This window comes from Taeniopygia guttata, chromosome 10, assembly GCF_048771995.1.
Source record: "Taeniopygia guttata chromosome 10, bTaeGut7.mat, whole genome shotgun sequence".
Taxonomy (NCBI): Eukaryota; Metazoa; Chordata; class Aves; order Passeriformes; family Estrildidae; genus Taeniopygia; species Taeniopygia guttata.
In genome coordinates, this window is record NC_133035.1 from 4,500,971 (window position 1) to 4,520,697 (window position 19,727).

The following is a 19,727-nucleotide window of genomic DNA, read 5'->3' on the forward strand; positions in this document are numbered from 1 at the left end:
GAAACTTTTCTCTTGGTTAGGAAGTGACAGGAGACACATCAGTCAGAGCATGGAAAATGACAGATCAAGCCTTGTATTTAGAAGCACCACTGTAGGATCAAACGAAGACTAAATGCTGCAAGACATTAGTGTCGCTTCAAGAAACACACACAATAGGCAGAGGAGCAAAGTTTTAGCAATGTAAAATACACAATTCCACAATATCCAATTCTTCTAAAATATTTCTGAATTGCTGGAGGAAAGAGCTTCCCCCTCAGGGAAAAGACCAAGGATTGGTAACTTAAATCTGAAGAAATCCCCACAACTGTCTAGAACTTAGTGCATTTGAGAAAAGCTCATCTATTCTGGCACTGTTTCTACCTCCTTATATCTTTGCAGCTGTGCAGAAATCTGTGGAGAGTATTAGCCTCAGATTGCATGGACCCAGAAACAAAGGCTTAAAAACATTCAGGTGACAAAAAAGAATTTTTCACAACAACCATATGGTTGGGGTAGTACAAAGCCTTATGATGGACAGTCTATGTCTCTGAGCTTTTATGCCTTCCATCCCAAGAACATATATGCCTGAAGTGACAGAATTACTTCAATGAAATTATAATATTAAACTTCTTGTCACAGGGAAGGCAGGTGGAAAAGAAAAAGGGCAAAAAGCAGAAGTGAAGTTTTCTTTATTTCTTTCTTCCATGATTTTCCTTAGACATATGGGTATGTATAATGTCAACAATCCTAACCTGTTTGAACACAGGCAGCAGAGAGAACATTCAAAAAATGGTAAGACAAAAAAAGTAATCTGATAAGTAATACTGATACATGAAACAAAAGAGTTGAGGGGAAATGCCTCTGTACAAAGGAAATGTGTATAAGGGTGCTGTACAACTATCACAGAGTAGATTTTTAAAACAACAAAATCAAAATTTACAACAAAATCAAGATAATAGTAAAAGCATAAATTAATAGCTGCATCTGCAGAACCTTCTGCCTTGACATCAGTGCTTCAGTTGAACTGACAGGTTGCACAGGCTGCACAAAACCTTCAAAGAAATCAGGCTTTGGGGAAGAAAGGGACACCTAGCCATGCTCACCTGCCCCATGGTTGCAATACTAAGACAATAAAAGGTATTGTTAAGAATTTCAGAGATGGAAGTAGCTGCAAAGAGGACCAGTGTAAAAACAACCAGGACCTCAGCAACTTCAGGGGTTTTCATCACAAGAGAGTCAAATACACCCTCACAAAAACACAGTAGCTTTCTTCGAGGTCATGGGGTGGTTCAGAATTCTCCCAGAAACTTCTGTGCTCTCTACTTGAAGTCCAGTTTCCCTGAAGTTTTCATCTTCAAGTTGCAAAGGAGGTTTTTTCCCTTTAACTTCCATTTCCAGCAGCAACTGCTCCACAATAGCTTTCCAGTTCCCCCTACCAGGCACTCCTTTGAAACAACCAAGATCTAGGACACGTTCCAAGGCATCTCTCATTCTCCACAGGGGATTTAGAAGCACTCCCAGCTTTCCCACTGGTCCAAAAAACAAGCAGTTGTTTCTGTCATGTGGTCCATTTTCACTGTTTTTATGAAGGCAGTCACCCCTCTGAGGACTAGAGTAAGCTGTCAGCCTTTAAAAGTGACAATTACAGCAGAGGTGCCAAGGCCCTAAATTACCTTTTGAAGAAGATACCATATGTGCAACCACACAATTCTCCCTACTGCACAACACAGCTGAATGCTAAAAGTGACACCAGTAAAAACTTACTGAAGTTACTTTGTACCTCCGTATCTTCATATGTGGCAAAAGCCCTGCTTTAATCCAGTCATCCAGAACAAACTTCCACTGTAATTCCAGGGCTTTATTTCACAGAAGGCATTGTGCACAGCAATATGAGCTGGAGAATGAGAAGACATTGTCAACAAGCAAAGCACGTTTCAGCCACATGGTCAAATTCCAGTTGTGACCTTATTCCAATACACTGCAGTGGGGTGATAGGATTTAACAATACTTGAATTTAGCCCAGAGGAAAAAAATCCATGTTTCTGTTGTTATGAACTACAAATTCTAAATTTTCAAAGTCCCTGCTCCAAATTAAATATTCATACAAAAAGAAACTTCCAGTAATGAGACAGTTTCCAGAAAAGTTCAGGGTGATTTGGTCTCCCAAGGAATTTGCCTTCCCACACAAGCTGTGAATTTGATTGATACTCAGAATAGTTGTTTTGTCTATCTTTGCTGTAACTAAGATTTCCTGACATTCTTGTATCAGAATGTTCATCAACAAGTAGCCAACTTTCCAAACAGAAGTAAATTTTGAAAACAGAAATAGTCATTCCAAGACAATTGGTTACTGTGCTACCTGATGCCTGCTAAACATAACTGGAAATTTGAATTCTTTTTCTAGACAGCTAGACATCCTAGTATTGCTCTTAATTTTATTTCTAAGGAATGTCTAGTGTTAGATTAGAATAAAGACTGACTTGACTCTGTTGGAAAACTGCTTGCAAGGGCTGTTTTGCTCTTAGTTCGAGAGGGGACATTTTTTCTTAAATCAAACTGTGGCAAAAGTTAATTATTTCTTACAGAAATAGTTCTGAAAAAATCGGCTATTTTCGATCAGCATGTACAGTGTTCTTCACTTAGGAGCTTAATTCTGGATGCACAATGCCAGGTGTGGCAGATCACATGCATGCTCAGAGAGTTAACCAGTAAATCAGCTGATTTAGCTTGGCCCACAAGGTGCAAAAAAGGGGCATCAGAACCCCACCCCAACCATACAACAAAGCCCTACACTGACAGCTACATTTTCTACTTAACTGCAAATGTTTCTGCTAATGTTTTTATTTAGAGATGGGGAAAAAAAACCCACTGGCGTGCTCTAGTCAAGATTAATACCTTTTGTACCTTTTAATATGATATGCATGCTTTGTTAGAACATTTTTAGATAATTTCAGGTAATTTGACAGCTATGCTGTTTAAAGCCACGGTTTAATCACTTCCGACTCCGGCATGGTTTGTTTCATACAAGGCTGCCCACTGCCTTGCTTGATCCAGTCTAAGATGAGCTTACAGAAAATGAATTTACAAAATGAACCAAGAGAAAGCTGAATATGTACATTTTTTAGCAAGCACTGCTATCCAAGAGAGCACTTTGGGCATGCTAAATGACAGCCTAGACAAGGGGAAGGAAAAGCAAAACGGATCCTAATCCTGTAGTTTCTCATAGAGTTGTGAGCATGATGAAGAGGCAGGCAAACACTAAAATCTAGGCCATGAAATACCACCTCATTTGCATGCACAGTTTCTGGAAAGAGAAAAGTGGAGGAGTTTACAGTCAATGAACCAAAACCCACTGATTCTTTCCTAGCATCCTCAAAGACAAAACACAGTCCCTTCAAACAACATGAACAACCAGTAAGCAAAAGAGGCAACCAGTTTACATCAGGCTCTCCATACGGGGAGATCTTCCAATCTGAAACCTGTTGACTAGTTGTAGTTGTCCTCAGTCAGGGAAATCTAAGTTTTAAAATGCTCTTAGCAACATTTAATTGTTTATCTTCATCATTTCTAGCCTACCTGATAAACAGCCTTGACTACCAATAGCTTTAACCAAAATTATTTATTTATTGAGTAGAAGACCAAAACCAACTGACACCTGTCATAAGAGGAAGTTGGCATCCCATTCCCTTTCTGTTTGCTGCCTCCCAGAGCTGACATCATTTCTCATGTCTGACCACAATTTCTTATAAACATCCATAACTTGACTAGAACTATGTAGAAAAAGACCTGACAGCCAAGTCCATTTTTGGAATATTAGCTTGCAACCAAAGAATCTGAGAGCATCTGCAATGCAGAAAAATCCAATCAAATGCAGAGCTTGCTGTCCCACCACTGAAGGTCATTTACGCTCCTGATGTGCTCCCACAGGTTTCACCTGTAAAATGCAGTTTGCAAAGCTGCTTCTCTCTGGCCTTTCTGGCTGTGTCTCTCCTCACTATGTGTAATGTGCTCAGCCAGGAGAATCCTACATGAAAACTGTTATGGTTTAAAAACCAAGCAAAATCCAGCTAGGTTAGGTAATTTTCTTGCCTCTGCAATACAACAGCAGTTCAGCTTTAGAAAGTTAAAAGTTAAAACTTGAACAAAAAATACAGGCCAGTGTCTTTCATTTCAGCACTTATATACTATAAAATGCAATGAAATTCAACTGCAGTCACTCAGGCTTCTTTATGTCATTATTTCTACTCTATGCCACATTTCATATGACAAGACAAAATTTAACTGTTTAATCAGCAGGCAAAATTTCATGCAATAATTACACAAGAATTTTCACCAACCACTTGTTTCTCCATTAACATTCAATTAACATATTCCACTACGGACACTTCAATACAATTTCAACCAGTTCTGCCATCAAATGGAACAGAATATGGCATTACATGATAATCAGGACAGCCTACAATTTACACTCTGACACCTTGTTACTTAAGCAAATCCATATTCCCCACAAACTAAACACTACAATTTAGCCTAAATTGATTTGCTTCACATTAATTAATTAATTAATCGTATCAGCTCCTAAACCCCTAATAGTACCTCAGAAAAATGAACAAATAAATTAAAATTAAGTTACACCACCACATGAAAAATAACTGTTTACATGGTATTGTTATAAAAAATATCAAAGCCCCTCCTCTTTTCAAAAACTAGATTCCAAATGCTGGACTTCTGGGCTCTGCTGTAAGGATATATTTAGTGCTGATATACTGCTCTCATCTCAGATTACACTATTTAAATCTAAAAGGCAATGCACATGTTCAAGAGAACTGTTAAGAGTAAACATGAAAGTCCTGATGGAAAGTTTCTGTGGACTAGATTAAGCCTTCTAGAGATAAAAAATCAGGCCTTACAAGTGGAGAACTTGGACACCTTGTTTGTCACACTTTTTAGCCTTCAAAGGTGCCTGTACTAATTCCTCAGTTCAAGATGGGAAGAGATTAATTTCTCTATTAAATTGCTCTAGCATATTAATTTAATTGCTCTAGAATATTAATTCTATTAGCAGAGAAGACCCCTTCTCCACCAGGTTGAGACATAAATAGGGCCACCACACTCTCAATAAGGCCCAGATAAAAGCTAAGTCCTGTAGTTTCCAAGCCCTTTACCCTTGAAAGGGCAACCAACCACACAGACCACAAGAGGAAGAGGACCAGAACTTCTTTTATGTATAAAGCTGTGAAATCTTTCACAGCCTTGCACAGGTGCTTGATAGCTTGAGATTGCTTCAGCTGCCTCTGTTCTCTGGATATGGAGAGGAGTAACAGTGCCCTTTCCAAAGCAAATATACAGCCTTTAGAAGGACCAGGAATGATTGTGCTACCTGAAGACCAGAGGGTAGAAAACAGCAGGCTGAAGGGGAAGATAAAGAGAAGGGTTTGGCAACAATTCCTCCTTCCATGCAGTGCTTATGAAAAACTGTATGTGGCATTCACATTTGATGATAAGAAGCTTGAGACACACAACAGCAGGAGGCTGAACACCTGAAAATCACCTTCTGTGGCTCTCCAAAACTGCATTATGTAAGTCAATCCACTACAGAACTACAGCTTTTGCTGCCCTATCACCAGAGCCCCTGTCCTTTAGTATTAGGGAAAAGCCAACCATTTGCTGACCATGCTCAGAGCTCAGATTTTCAGTTGAACCAACTCCACTTCAATGCAACGGGAAGAAATACAGCCCCTCACTTGTATATAAATGAATGTTAGGAGTATTAAGCAAATCCTAACTGTGCTTAATTCCTAACCAAAAAACTGACCTCAGCTACATGCATGGCACCTTTAATTACTACCAACTCTAAGTAACAACTGAAAAATTATGCTGGGTAATTTTAGAAAATAATTTACAGTATTTTAAAATGGGAAAGAAAAAAATTACTTAAAGTAACAAAAAATTACGGAGTTGTCATATTAAAGAAGTTTGACCTTTCTGACATTGTTCCCTTAGGAGCCTCCTGCAGCAGCAGGCAAAAAGCCAAGTCAGGAAATCCAGGCTGTAAAAATGAGAAAGCTGACAGCATGCAGGTGATGAACAAGTTAAGAGTGGTAAATGGAAGCAATAGTGTACACTGAAGACAACAGCCAAGACCACAACAGTTGCAATGGTTTGTAGAAAAAGAGGTTGCAGAGGCAGCTGCAACATTAGAAAAATTAAGACATCAAATAAAGACTGAGACATCCCAGCATCTCTCCTTCCGGTTAACTCAATTTACCTCAAACAAAATTCTTGTTTAAAGATGATCCAAATATGGACTTAAGCAGTTTAAAAATTTTACATTAGAGCAACAACTGCAATGAAAATGCAGGGTTTGTTTTCATTTTTGTCCCCTGCATAAATGTGAGGATGGCTGAACTCCTGTTAAACTAAACAGAAGCTCACAATGAGATCAAGATTCAGATATAACTTGACAGTGACAAATCTGTACTGACAAGTTTGCAGACACCTTTCTTTTAACCACATTCCCTGGAGGAAGAGAAAGGCTGAGTAAAATCCCCTGATGGTTTGAAAGAGTCAAAGTGAACAGTTAAAAACCAAGGGGCCGCCTCTCACCGAATGTAAACTGAGTAAATGTAAATCCTACTGGGTTTTCTATCTGGTGAAGACTGAATTTGATCCCTCAGTGTTTCTAATAAGGAAGAAAAGCTGCAGACACTTATTTCTTCCTACTTTTCCTCATTCAGCTCATCCACTGACAGCCAAGCACCAGTGTTGGACCTTTAGATCAACAGACCTTTACAGTTTTCACTTCATAGACTGCACAACACCACATTAGCTACCCTGAAAGTAATCTGAGTGTATTATCAAAGCTCAAGTCATAAAAACACTGGGAGAAGTGCTACAGTCAGCGAAAAATGCAAAATTCATTTGTCAGAAATTGTATATGTTGGTCTTGCATGGCACTAGTGCATCATTGATTTTTTTTTCGATTTACTCCCAAACCACCTTCTAAATGAGCATGTGTTACCCTCCTGACACCACTCACATGAACTTCAAATCACTTGACCCACTTGAAGACAACAGCAGCATAATTTTAAATACTTTACTTCACAGAAAAAACACTTAAATGCCAAGAGAGTACCCTAGCCTGTACTGCCATTTCCCATGGAATCCATATACAATTTAACTCACTCTGGTCTCTTGCTGAAGTTCTAAGATGCCTTTATCCTAGCTCATGGATAGAGATGGGTGCTAACAGCCATGCAATAGAAACACTGAAGACAGGGCATAGGGCACATGGAGCAAGGAAATGTGCCCACAAAGAAGTCATAGCAAGCTCTTTACTGTACTCTGTATTTAAGGATATTTTTCAGAGGAATTCAGTTTACAGTAGTGACCATTTGATTGTCTCCAATGTTAAATTAGGCTTTGTGGCCTACTCCTCCACAGATTTTTTGGTCCCACACTCCAAGCAAGTTGTAACATCACCACTGTGTCACCTATTTAACTTTCCCTAGTAAACAAACACTGTCTTTCACTACTCTTGCCACCTAGAATAGATCTCCTCAGATCCCAAGCAAAAGTAGGGCAGAAGGAATTTCATTTCAGCTATTCTGGCAAGAGTATTACAGAAGACAGACAACAGGATGCCAATGTATATCCTAGTGATGAAAGTACCTTCTGGAACTAGCCCCTCTTCGGTCTAGATATGCAATTAAATTTCATTCTGGTATTGTATAATCCACTTCAAAATGAGAGCTATCTACTCAGTTAGTGAAAGCAGAATAATTCAAACAAAAAACTCATCACACAACATCTGCACACATAATTGCTAAACAGGAAGCTTTCTATGTTTTGCATAATAGTTTAATAAACTGCATACTGGATTTTTGAGGTGGTAGCATTTGCAAATCTCAACTGCAAAATAAAATTAAGAATCCAAGTAAACAAAAGCAACCTATTCTTCCATTTACACTCAGCTTTCTTACAAGAACCTTACAAAAGTATATATTAACTTGTTTACCCAGGCAGGGAAAGTATTTTTTTCATGACCAAACATATCCATGGTTATGATGCAGACTCTGCTCTAGGTTTAGAGTTTTCTAAAAGTTTCCCAAGACTTTTAAAGGGTCTGATTGTGGTAGCAGTTTATAAAGTTCCCACCCATCAAAGAAGAGTTGCAGAAATATGAAGAAAACCCTAAGCTGCAGAGCAAGTTTTCACAGCTTTTGCCCTCTTGAGCTGCTGCCTCACTACAAAGCAATACACCACTGACCTTGCAGAAGGCTGAGAACCCAGTTCTGGGACAGTAATCAAAGCTGCTGACAAAGGGGGCAAAACAACTCCTGCTCCAGAGCTCTTTTACACATGGCAAAGTTTGTTCTGTAAGCTAAAAGGGAACATGCATAAGGCACTCCTATTTCTTGAAAATCTTTGAAGTCTCAAGTATTAAACTTCACTAATATGTTCTTTATCTTACATCATTTCAGGCAGAAGCTTTTTTCTCGTAATATTGAGCACTTCAACTCAAGAAAGTACAACTTAAACTCTGTTCCCATCTCTTATCTAAATAAGATCTTTCTTTAAAGGACCCTTGATGAAAAGACTTTACAAATTGTAGATGTGTGAGAGTAATTCCTTTCAACTATTGCAAATATCAGTCAATGACCACCCAAACACTGGAAGCTGTTCAAAGCTTCCTTCTAGCTGCATTTCTAATTCCTATATTCCTTAAATTCCAGGAAAAGAACTATGTTATAATGATAATAAAAGAACTGACAATATAAAACCAGATTTTTCACTCTACACTATCATTATTTGGTACTGCAGTCCCAGCATACTTGGTAGCTCCTCAGACTTCTGGGTTCTATTATGTTACTGCTCCTAAAATGTTTAAGCTTTCCTCTGTCTCCCCTTAGTTATTAAATGTATCTCACCCATTTAGTTAACTTGGTCAAAGCAGATATTTTAAGCTCAATATTTCTCTGTACATTTTCAAAAGATATTTAACTTCTCACCATTTATGTACGAAGATAACAGCTTCTGACACATCCTGGATTTAACTGGCTAGAACTGCTTATCTATTTATTTGAAGTAAGGAAAGCATATACAAAGGAAAAAATATTTGGTAGAACAGAATATTTAAACTGGTATTCTCTCTCACTCTTTCCTACCTCTCAGGAAACATGCTTTCTCTATAAGCCTGATCTCAGAAAACATCAGAAAACTCTCCAGATATAACAGAGTTGACTGATAAGATATGCCTGATTACCAAGTATCATTTAAGTTCAGTATCATCTTCAAAGTCATATAAATTGGACTGTTTTCCTTTGAGAACAACACATATATAATCTAAGAGAGAAAAAGCAGAGAGATAGACAACTCTGGAATAACAGAGCAACAGGAAGAATTCTGCTAAAATGTGGACAGGTACAAAAGGTCCTCCTACTATCTAGAATGTTCAGAGAACATAAAGCAGTGTGCACAGAATTTAGTTAAAATGCACACCATTTTACACCTGATTTAACTGTGACTTTTTAAATACTGAAACAAGAATAATGCCTTAGCTTTAAGTTCAGGACAAATATTTCAAGGCCTATTCCAAGGGGTCTTTTCCTACTGCTATAAGACAGTAGGGAAAGACCCCCTGGAACAACACTTTAGCTTTACAGTCAGCAACAATTTCTTACAAGCTTTAAATTTCTTCAAATATGAACTGACACAACTTTCTAAAACTCATAGTAGTTTTAATTATTATAAAACTCAAGTTTTAATTATTAGGCTGCTTAAACTGGCTCTGCATCTTAAATTACATTGTTTTGTGAGCAGTTCTTTCTTGCAAAAAGAATCTTCAGAATCATCTTTGAACTACGGAACCCATCAGCACAAAAATACTAAACCAAAAGTTGCACATTTTGTAGTTGTTAACATCCAGTCACCAACCCTATCTGCAATAAACTCTGCTCGGCAGCAGGACACAAATCCATAACCTGAGGCTGTAGTAGGTTTTAGAAGAAGCTGAACAACAACATATTGGCAAACTTCCTGGAACTCAATCTGAACAGAAGTCAAGGACACTTGGGCAACACTGTGGGGTTGGTGACACAGCACGAGCCCTGACTATAACAAAGAATGTTTCAGCTGCAACTTCAGTGTTGCCCTAAGATCAGCCCTCACAAGCCAAAAAGCCAAGCTGGGAAGCTCTGCCTGAACAGTGACTTTATTGTTGGACGGACGATGCAGTGGAGATTGGCTTCATTTGGGTCTCTGAGGTTCAACATTTCCCCCTCTGTAGGAGAGGCCATTTTATTATACTATGTCCTCCTTAAAAGCTAGTATATAATTAAACCTTTAAATAAATTAACCTTGAAGCTTTTAAGAGTTACTCTACATATATACATAGTGAGATAAGGAAAGAAAGTAAATGACACTTTTTTTCTCTTAGTTGTTTTCAAATCTGGAACAGAAGAGGCAAAACTTCCTAGCAATAGTGGTGACCATTGATGTATCCATAGTAGCAGTCCCAAGTACCAAGGGTGAATATCAGCAGGGCAGTAAGCAGCTGAAACTGCTGAAACAGGGGTAAAAATTCCAGTAAGTCCAAGTGTTTGCACTTCAAAATCTACTCAGTATTCAGACAGTTAAATATAACTAATACTGAGAATCAACTGTATTGACAGAAGAAAGCCATTCCAGTGGAGACAGACATGGCAGAGGGAGAAGAAAATTAATTTTATATACACTTGGATGTTCTTGTGTCCAAAAATGGCCTCAAACAAAATACTGGGGAAGTAAATTACTATGCCAATCTTCATTAAAAGAGAAAAAAAAAACTGCAACAAAACTTATAAAGTCAAAACACATGTCACATGATGAAGAAATTTTCATTTTCAGAGCAAGATAACTGATGAAGACATCAATAGATTCTCTCAAAGGGAGATGTGCAGTTTCCCATCAATTTGAATCACATTTTGACTGAAGGATTTTCATATTTTGCCTCCTCTCATAATAATTGAGGCAATGATAAAAATATTCTAACATTTCCCATTTCTGGACTATGACGGTATGAAATCCTGGCAACAAAACCCAGTTTTTTTTCAGTTCAGGTATTTCTCTAGAACCCAATTATTGCAGCATACTGATATTTAGAATACTATGCAGTGTTTATTATGGCACTCCCAGCAAGGAGAACCTAATGAATTATTCAAAAAAAAGCCCAAACATTTTTATTTTTCGTTGTTTTTGCTAGAACAATTATTTCAGTAATCATTGTCTTCATTTTCCATTCCTCTACAGAGAATACCATTTCTTCCAGAGTACTTGTTCAAATATGATATTCCTAGTTTTATCCACAACTTTGCAACAACAAAAAGTACAAAGCAGCAAAGGCACCCAAGTAGTCCCCTGAGGCGGCTGATTAGGGACCCAGCTTCAGTGGTCTGAAATAAGAGATGGAGTGATACATTCAGCTGTTCATCATAGAAAACACACACTGGTGATGACACAGTTTGCATGTGCCTAAACCAGAGAGGCCTTTCAGCATACCTGCCAAAGCTCCAGCTACAGAGGTGGCCAAGAGGGGTACCAGAAAAGAAAAAGGCAAAAGAACTCACTAACCATGAGATCAGTGGGGAAATCAAGTCAGCTGCTACAGCTACAGTGCTTCAGTTCCTGAAGCCAGCTCAGACATCTGGGCAGAAATAGCAGACTCTTGTCAGAAATGTCACTTAACAAGACACTCCCTGGGCATTTAGAAAGAATGCTGCTCAGATGACAAGACTTGTTTCCAAACTAAGCAACTGTAACAAAATGTACTACAACACAAATCTTCCTATGTATTTACCATGTACCAGTATACAAATAACTCCTGTGAATAACTCACATGCCAAGAACACTGAGATGAGGTGGTACAACACAATGCCCTGTCAAAGACAAAAGCTCCTCATAGCAAACTCCAGACTGTCAAATTTAACCCGATCATACTGTTATTTTGAATACTTCACAATGTTCCTCCTCCTGTTGATACAATTTTATAGGTTATGCAGTTAAATATGTCCCCTAAGATGGTAAGACTCTAAAGAAGATAGATACATTAACAGAATCTTTTCTGCTCTTTTTTTCATTTAATATTTTCAGGGATGCAGATGTAAAATACAGTTCTAAGACAGCAGTGCCTAAACTCTGATTACTGATCAGCTAAGGCTAAGAATAAAATAAATGCTGGCACTAGCCACTTGTTTTGCCAGTTTTCTTAAAGCACACACACTGTCACTCTGACTGGTGCTCTCTGGCTTTGAGGTATATAGAGCATTAAATGCCAGTAAAATATTCCCCCATACCATTGTACTTACTGGTTCCTTCCTGCTAGTCTGGGATCTCTGAATAATGAAACAGGTCTACAGGACAGTCTAGGAGCAAGCAAGACTTAGATGTTAACACACATCAGAGTACTGTTGTGGGGAGAAAAACACCTCAAATACTTTACCTAAGCTAAGAGGTATGTGAAAGAAACAGCATGTTATGACACTGCATTTCAAAATGACAGACATACCAAGCCAAATAATAGAAAAGCTTGAATAACTTGACTTGTGGCAGCAAAGCAACCACACTTCGGTCCTTCAGAATAAAGTTAATAACAAACTAGGGCAGCTCAAATTGCAGAACTGAGCTGGAATGACCTGACAGCAGCAACTGCTGTCCAAACACACATGAGCTACAGCAAACCTACAGCGTTTGATCAATGCTTCCAAGAAAGTCCATACCAGAGATGTGTGGAGAAAAAAGAAACTCTTGATAGGTAATTTTAAGGTTTGCTGTGTCACTATTTCTATCACCCAACAACTACTTGTAGACAAGGCATCTTCATTTTCAAGATATCTGTGATAAAACACTACAGCGAATCAGCAACACTTCAAGCAGTGACTGTTTCTGAATCCAGCTTCTCTCTAAATGTCATTTGTCCTCACTGACATCCATGAACCTGAAGGCCAAAGTCTGAGGCTGTCAAAAGCTACAATATTTTTGCCAAATCTTAACACAATACCTTTAAGAAATGCCAAGTTTTACATATTTCTAAAAATCCCATATTTCATTCTCATGCAACTCATCAATGCAGCATTGACATATTTAGGCTAAACACAGCAAACTAAGCAAAGAAATTACACTAGAGCCAGTTGAGCAAATATTGCAATCCAAAAAGGGTCTTTAGTCTTCATGAGTGTTAAAACATTGATTCTAAAATGCTAATTTGAGAAGAAATGTATCTTCTACAACTCAAGTGCTTCTTCATGGACCTCATCTCCCTTTCAAATTACTAAAATTCACATTATGTATGTCTAACAAATGCTTCTTACTTTAATACTTGCCCTTGAAACTTTCAACATGCTCACAAAGTTAAAAGAATTACAGTGCTTTAAACAGGACTTAGAAGCTGCTGATAGTGTTATCCAGTGATGCAAACACAAAAGCAACCCTACATATGCATGCATACACACAGCCTACCCTTTAGTCCTGACTGGCTTCATTACTCCCAACCTCAATAATGAACATGCCACTACAATATGTTGTTAGAGGTTCCAAGCATTAATTTACAAGTGCTTAACTTTTCATCAAAAAAAAAAAAAATTATCTAGGAAATGAAGTAATTTGTTGGTCTTGAAAGTACAGCAGCTGTCATTGCCATTCACTTCAGCGCTGTTGCTCTTCCAGGCAGTAAAGCTAGACATTACAAAAGACATCAGATATTCCCAGCATGAGCACCTGCCCTCCTGCCCTTCAATTCACTATTCTACACCTACTGAGGGTAATGTACAAAACTTAACAGAAAATATTCACTTTTTTCCCCTTTGATCAAAAGAAAATAAAGTGAATCAATAGCTTTCCTCCAGTTTTAAGGCTCAGTAAAAAGAAGTACTTCATAAATATGTACCAGTTATTTTAAGTAATTTCATCTCAAGAGTTTACAGATAAGGGAAATGCTAATCTTATTTAGGAAAACTGAAGCCATACCAGAAATAACTGGGGATTCAAAACAAACCTACACTGTAATCTATTGTTAGGTATCTCTCTTACCCAAAGTTCTTACTGGAATGATCCTGTGCCTGTTGCCACCAGCAACCTCACTTTATTTAAGAATTGCTGACCTTTCAGGGATATTAGTGAAAAAGCACCTCAAACATCAAATGCCAGGTTGAATTCTGAGGTCTCAGCACTGCAACTGTAAGGCTTCAGCAATCCACTGGATGGGAACTTGGAAGAACACAACACAGCCAGCATTGTATTGTAGCACTGGGTGAACTTACTGCACTCTTGGGGAATTCTTAAAAGACTAGCTGTTCCCAAAATGGGAAACTACAATCCCTGTATTTTTAAGATACAGAATGTAGTATTATGGACAAAATTCCACAATGAATACTCAGAGATGCCTTCTCCTATGTACGTAGTGCCCATTGCAGATCAGGGCAGATCAGTAAGGACTTGTAGTCAATCTGCACTTAAATACTAGCAGCACACTGTAAACAGCACAGAATTCAGACTCTTTTTCCAGATGCTTCAGTCTGTGCATGTCAAAGTGCCTGCAGTGTTGAGTAAAAACTACTGCTCAGACCCAGCTTTCAAATGGTTACATAGTCAGAAAGAATACATTGCAGGTACTGAATAGTGATAAGCTGGACACTCAAAAACCATTAGAGCCATTTCAGATGGAGCACACAAAACTGATTTCATGTCCATGCAGTTCAGCTTGTTAATTACATTTCATACATCCTCCCAGACTGATACTTCTACAAATATTCTGGTATTTTGCTGCTTCCTTCAAAAACAAAACCATAGGAAATAGATTATGGTGGTTAATACTTCTAAATCTGATTATCTGAATTACCCTAAAATTATGCTTTTCTCTGGAGATAGTTAATATTCTGTCAAGACAAGTATACCTTACTAACAGACACACATTCCACAGTCTTCTTCACTTTCATAAAGGACAAAATAGTCAATTTATGCACAGTACATGTAAACAATGGCTTTGGCTGCAACAGAACAGCTTTGCAAAGAGAAGCAGATGAAGCTGAGCAGCTTCATTCATGTATTGAAGAGCACTGAAAAACCCACAACTGTAGCTGTTTCTTAATCTCAACAACTGAGAGTACAATCACCACTCATAACCTATTTGTGTCAATCATAGAAAAGCTGAACCAGACAAATCTGGTTTTAGTTTGTCTGACATGAGCAAAAGAATGGAAAAGGATTGACATGAGCCTATGACAGATGATGTTTTTCAAACTAATTCTACTTTTGCCCACAGTTTTGTTGTCTTGTTTTTGGGAAATGACATAAAACTACTACTTATGTCAGATCAATTTAACTAGCACTTGAAGTCAGAGGGCAAGCCTCCCTTCATTCTCCCTTCTCAACTAGTTTATAGTGATGTAGAAAATAATGGAATAGCACTAATTATACCCTGCCATGCATTTAACAGATACAGAGCTTTTTACACTGCTTTACAGAAGCTGTTTTTCCACACAATCACAATCATCTGATTAGGAATCCTATTATCCTTGTAAGTAGTGGCACTACTTACAAGATGAAGTATCAATCACGTGATCATATTTTAAATGATCAAATGCTTCTTCCCAACACATTGACATGATTGCAGAGTTGAAGATATGAACAGTGTCATTTGAAGGTGAGGTGTAAACTGGACACCAACACCAACCTGCATGTGGCCAAAAATGTATTTTAATAAAATAACTGATCAGCTAGTGAGATACACAATATATAACTAAATGGTTGACAACAGTTAGCACTTCTAGTATCAAATCGGGGTATATCTTTACTAACACTTTACATAACTGATTTTTAAAACTATGTTTAAATGTGGTCTTAAAGAAAGAACACACATCAAAACATGACTAAGGCGTTTTTCCATTTATTTCAAGTGCTTTGCTTCCACAACAGTACAAGAACCATAGCCCTCTAAGAGAAAGCAATATCAACAAAGAAAAAGGGTTGCCTTTCCAAGCTGCAATATACACAAGATTTTTTTCCTCAAATTTCAGGCACAGTAGTGTTTCACCATTAACAGCTTGTCATGATTCAACAGAGCCCAAAGGAACACATGAGGCACACAAATTAGCACATGGGCACTGTCTCAGTACTTATTGTGGCATCTCTAACTCCACTAACTAAAAAAAAAAAAACAAAAAAAACCCAAAAAAACCAAAACAAAACAAAAAAACCCAAACAAAACAAAACCAAAAAGGATTTAAAGGACTTGTACGAGAGCAACATTACCTGCTTATGACCTCAAGCATATAGTTTTTGGAATGCAACTACATTTGTTGCAGCATGCTGAGGGCTGGAAGCCACAGTGCACTCATTGTAAGACATGGCTTTAACCAAAATAGAAAGCCATGAATGGGGCTTGACAGCAGGGGAATCCCCTTCCTTTTTACTGCTATTTATAACTGAAGGCAAGTAAGGTCATTTCCAATTTAACAGGCATTTCTTCCAGCAACTTTTTCTGCAGGGAAGGGAAAAAAATGAGAGGTACAAGTATTCCAAACACAACATTCTTAGGCTTCATCTGCCAGCAAGACACACTGACCATTTCTACAACACAAGTTAATAAAAGTCAACATTTAGTGTTCTGTGTAGAACATTTATTTTAATGCCAAATGCAGTGAACTGGGAAATATCTATCACTGAAATAAGGAGTAAACAAGGAAAACTACTACTAGCTTCCCCACAGCTTTTCAGCTGCAAGAAAGACTAGATTTTGCATTGGTTGCATTGGGTTCATTTGGCAATTTGGTTTGGCTGCAAGTCTATTCCATCAAGCAGACTTCACTCCTCAGAAATAATTTATTTCAAAATGAATTTCCAGTTTCTGGCTCAACCCAAAAAAAGTGTGCAAACTGATATACATCATTTGCTTTCACACAACTAAAGTATCAAAACATACAGCTGATTAAAACTTCTGTCCCATTGTTAGGCAGAATCTCTCCTAACACTCCAACTTATTTAAAATTAAATAATGAATATAAGAATGCTTTCAAACTTTGGAAGTTCAGAAGAACACTGGAAGTCAACCAAGTCTTCTGTTAATACACTGCCCAAATAGCTTTTGGCCCCATCTCCATCAAGCACATAGATATTGTATAGAGTCCATTTAAGCTATTGATTTCACAAAAAACTGAAGGGTGGTCAGCAGAGTAATTAATCCCACAAGGAAGCTTGTTTGTAGATGTTTCTGCACATAACAGACCGTAAAACATGTAAAAACTTGTTTCATCCAACAGTTTTTTGCACTGTTGGATGGGCCACGAATTCATCACAACCACAACAATCAGTGGACAGCTCTGCATTCTCTTGGATCACCTGAAGCAGGAAACAATCTTTGGAGCCGTATTTACCAGAATATCTAATACAGAAAACTGATGAGAATTCTGTTCTTGAAAGTTGGCACCAAAAGTTTCACTCATGATGAAAGGCTGTCATAAACTAACAGGATGTCAATATAACTCTACTAGAAATGAAACAAAAGGGTTTCCAGAGAAAATACACATGAATTTATACTAACTGTTGATGAGATTATCTTTCAAACATAGCTTAAAAGTAGAATCCAGATCAGGGGCCAGAGGTTTGACACTAGTTCAATTAACATCCTCCTGGTAGAGTTAACATGCCCCAAATCTTTTGAAAACTGTGTTTAAGAAAAAGATGATAAATCACCAAGATCAGCATCTCCAGCTTCCCAGTATTTTCTGTGTGCACCACCAAAAACTGCGTGTCACACCCACAGCAAGGGCAGATTCCTCACTGCTGTGCAAACAACTGCTGCATGTCTAAATCCCAGGCCTTGGGCTGTGATGGCAGTATTTATGCAAGATTCAATAAACATCAGTACATGAATAAGACCCCTACTTTCACACAGAATAGACAATTTGAGAAGACAACTGCATTACTGACAATTGCTCAATATGGATGATGTGCTTTGTGATGCTGGAATAAAGTTTGTTGCTTGGTAATGAACATTTCTTGCAAGATTTGGAATTAGATATTTGTTGCCAAACATACTAAAAACAAGGGTTTTCTTAAGTGTTAGCAGCAGGCTACTGGAAAAGATGTTCCCTATTAAGAGCAGCTGAGGAGGAACCAAAGAAAAGCAAGTGTCTGTCCTGTAACTTGACAACCTTCAAACAAAGAACTGCTTCTTACAGAGGGCAAGTGGTAGCTGGGCACAGGAAATTATTTTTATGGTATTCATCCCAAGTGTTGAAACCCAAACCTTGCTAGAGGGACACATTTTTTTCCAAAGTCTTAATTTTAATAAAGTAGGATTATATCTTTCGAGAATAGAAAGATGGGATACAAACTCTAGCAATGTGTAGAATAATGAGGGTTTGCTGGGCAGGCAGACACCTTCCAAGGAACGACCCCTTTACTGTCCCAGCTGTACAGCAATATGCAGCTGGGAAGTATTTCAGTAATGCTTCCCACAGCAACAGTTTGGGGGGGGAAAAAAGCCCAAAAACCTGGGGTATGAGGCGGGGAGTGAGGTAGCACAAATTGAAGAACCAAACCAAATAACCAAGATGGAAAAAACTTACTTTTGAGTTTTAGGATAAAGAGTAACAGAACATAACTGAGATGGGATCTATTTTAAGAATGCATAATATTTGCAGCACACCAAAATGGGTTGCTCACATTCCAGGTGCAAGCTGCTGAGCAAGATCTTTCCACTTTCTCTATTTAGCCATTAGAAACAAACAAGTGTCTTAAATTCATGCACTTAACACTTCATCTTAGCTTTAATTTTAACCAAAATTACAATTTATCAAATCCTAAACAAGGTACAAGTAGAGACCAAGCCACAGTTTAAAAATCTGTTTACAACCTATTTATTTCTTCAAGCCCAAGTGTCATTAATGCTTAGGAAGCTGGAATAAACTTAAGTGACATGTCACTGCAAGTTGGGGTCAGTTACAACCCTGAGTACAAAAAGATAAATATAACCCTGAAGAATTGGAGCATTTTCAACTTTTTCTGAATTACTGCCAATTTTTTTGCTTTTATTTTTAATAATGCAACATTTGGAATATATTAAGTCTTTTTTTTTCCCTAAAAAGGTATATACTTTTGCAAATAAGGAAAAGACTTTTCACACTACTAATACTGGTGTGCAACATCCATTCCCCGAGTTTCTCAAGTATCATCTGAATATAGCAATTCAGATATGTTATTTCCATTATGCTCAGTGAGTATATGAAACATTATTGGAGAATGGCATAAGAAAGAAAGGGTAGAGGGATGCAAGTTTAATAAAGCTTCAAACTCAAGCTGTAGGTCAGAACATGCCTTCAAAGCCAGTATTTCAAATTAAATTTTCAAATCCAAGCTTGACATTTGAGGAACTCAATTTACTGTGACACACAAAGTTACTTTCCCCTTGCCCATCAAGGTTTCTGCCTTTATCTTTGACAGAGCAATTACATGCCTGTAATGCTTCTGAGAAGGGCAAAATCCTGATTGTTTAGCCATGCCTGCAAGTACAATGCAAGGAAAAAAAACTCCCCCAGGCTCAATCTGTAAATTGCACTGTTTGTGGCTGAATTTGAGGCCTTCTGCTGTAACATCCATAACCACAGCCCATATGGCTACCCAACTCTGAGCCCATAGAGCCACAGAGCCCATAGAGGGGCTCTATGCTGTGGGAGAGCGTCAGATGACAGGAGAGCTTTGCCTTCAACTACCAA

At 38.0% G+C, this 19,727-nt stretch overlaps 1 protein-coding gene across 10 annotated transcripts in view; it reads right to left on the reverse strand.

The window, feature by feature from the left end:
• Positions 1-19,727, reverse strand: part of TLN2 (talin 2) — a 198,478-nt gene that overhangs the window by 111,427 nt on the left and 67,324 nt on the right. The window contains exon 3 of one of the 10 annotated variants that reach the window (XM_072933838.1): positions 1,744-1,873. The exons of the other annotated variants lie outside the window; for them this stretch is intronic. The gene's annotated coding sequence lies outside the window, so the exon portion shown is untranslated. The remainder of the gene's footprint in view (positions 1-1,743; positions 1,874-19,727) is intronic. 10 annotated transcript variants of the gene reach the window in all.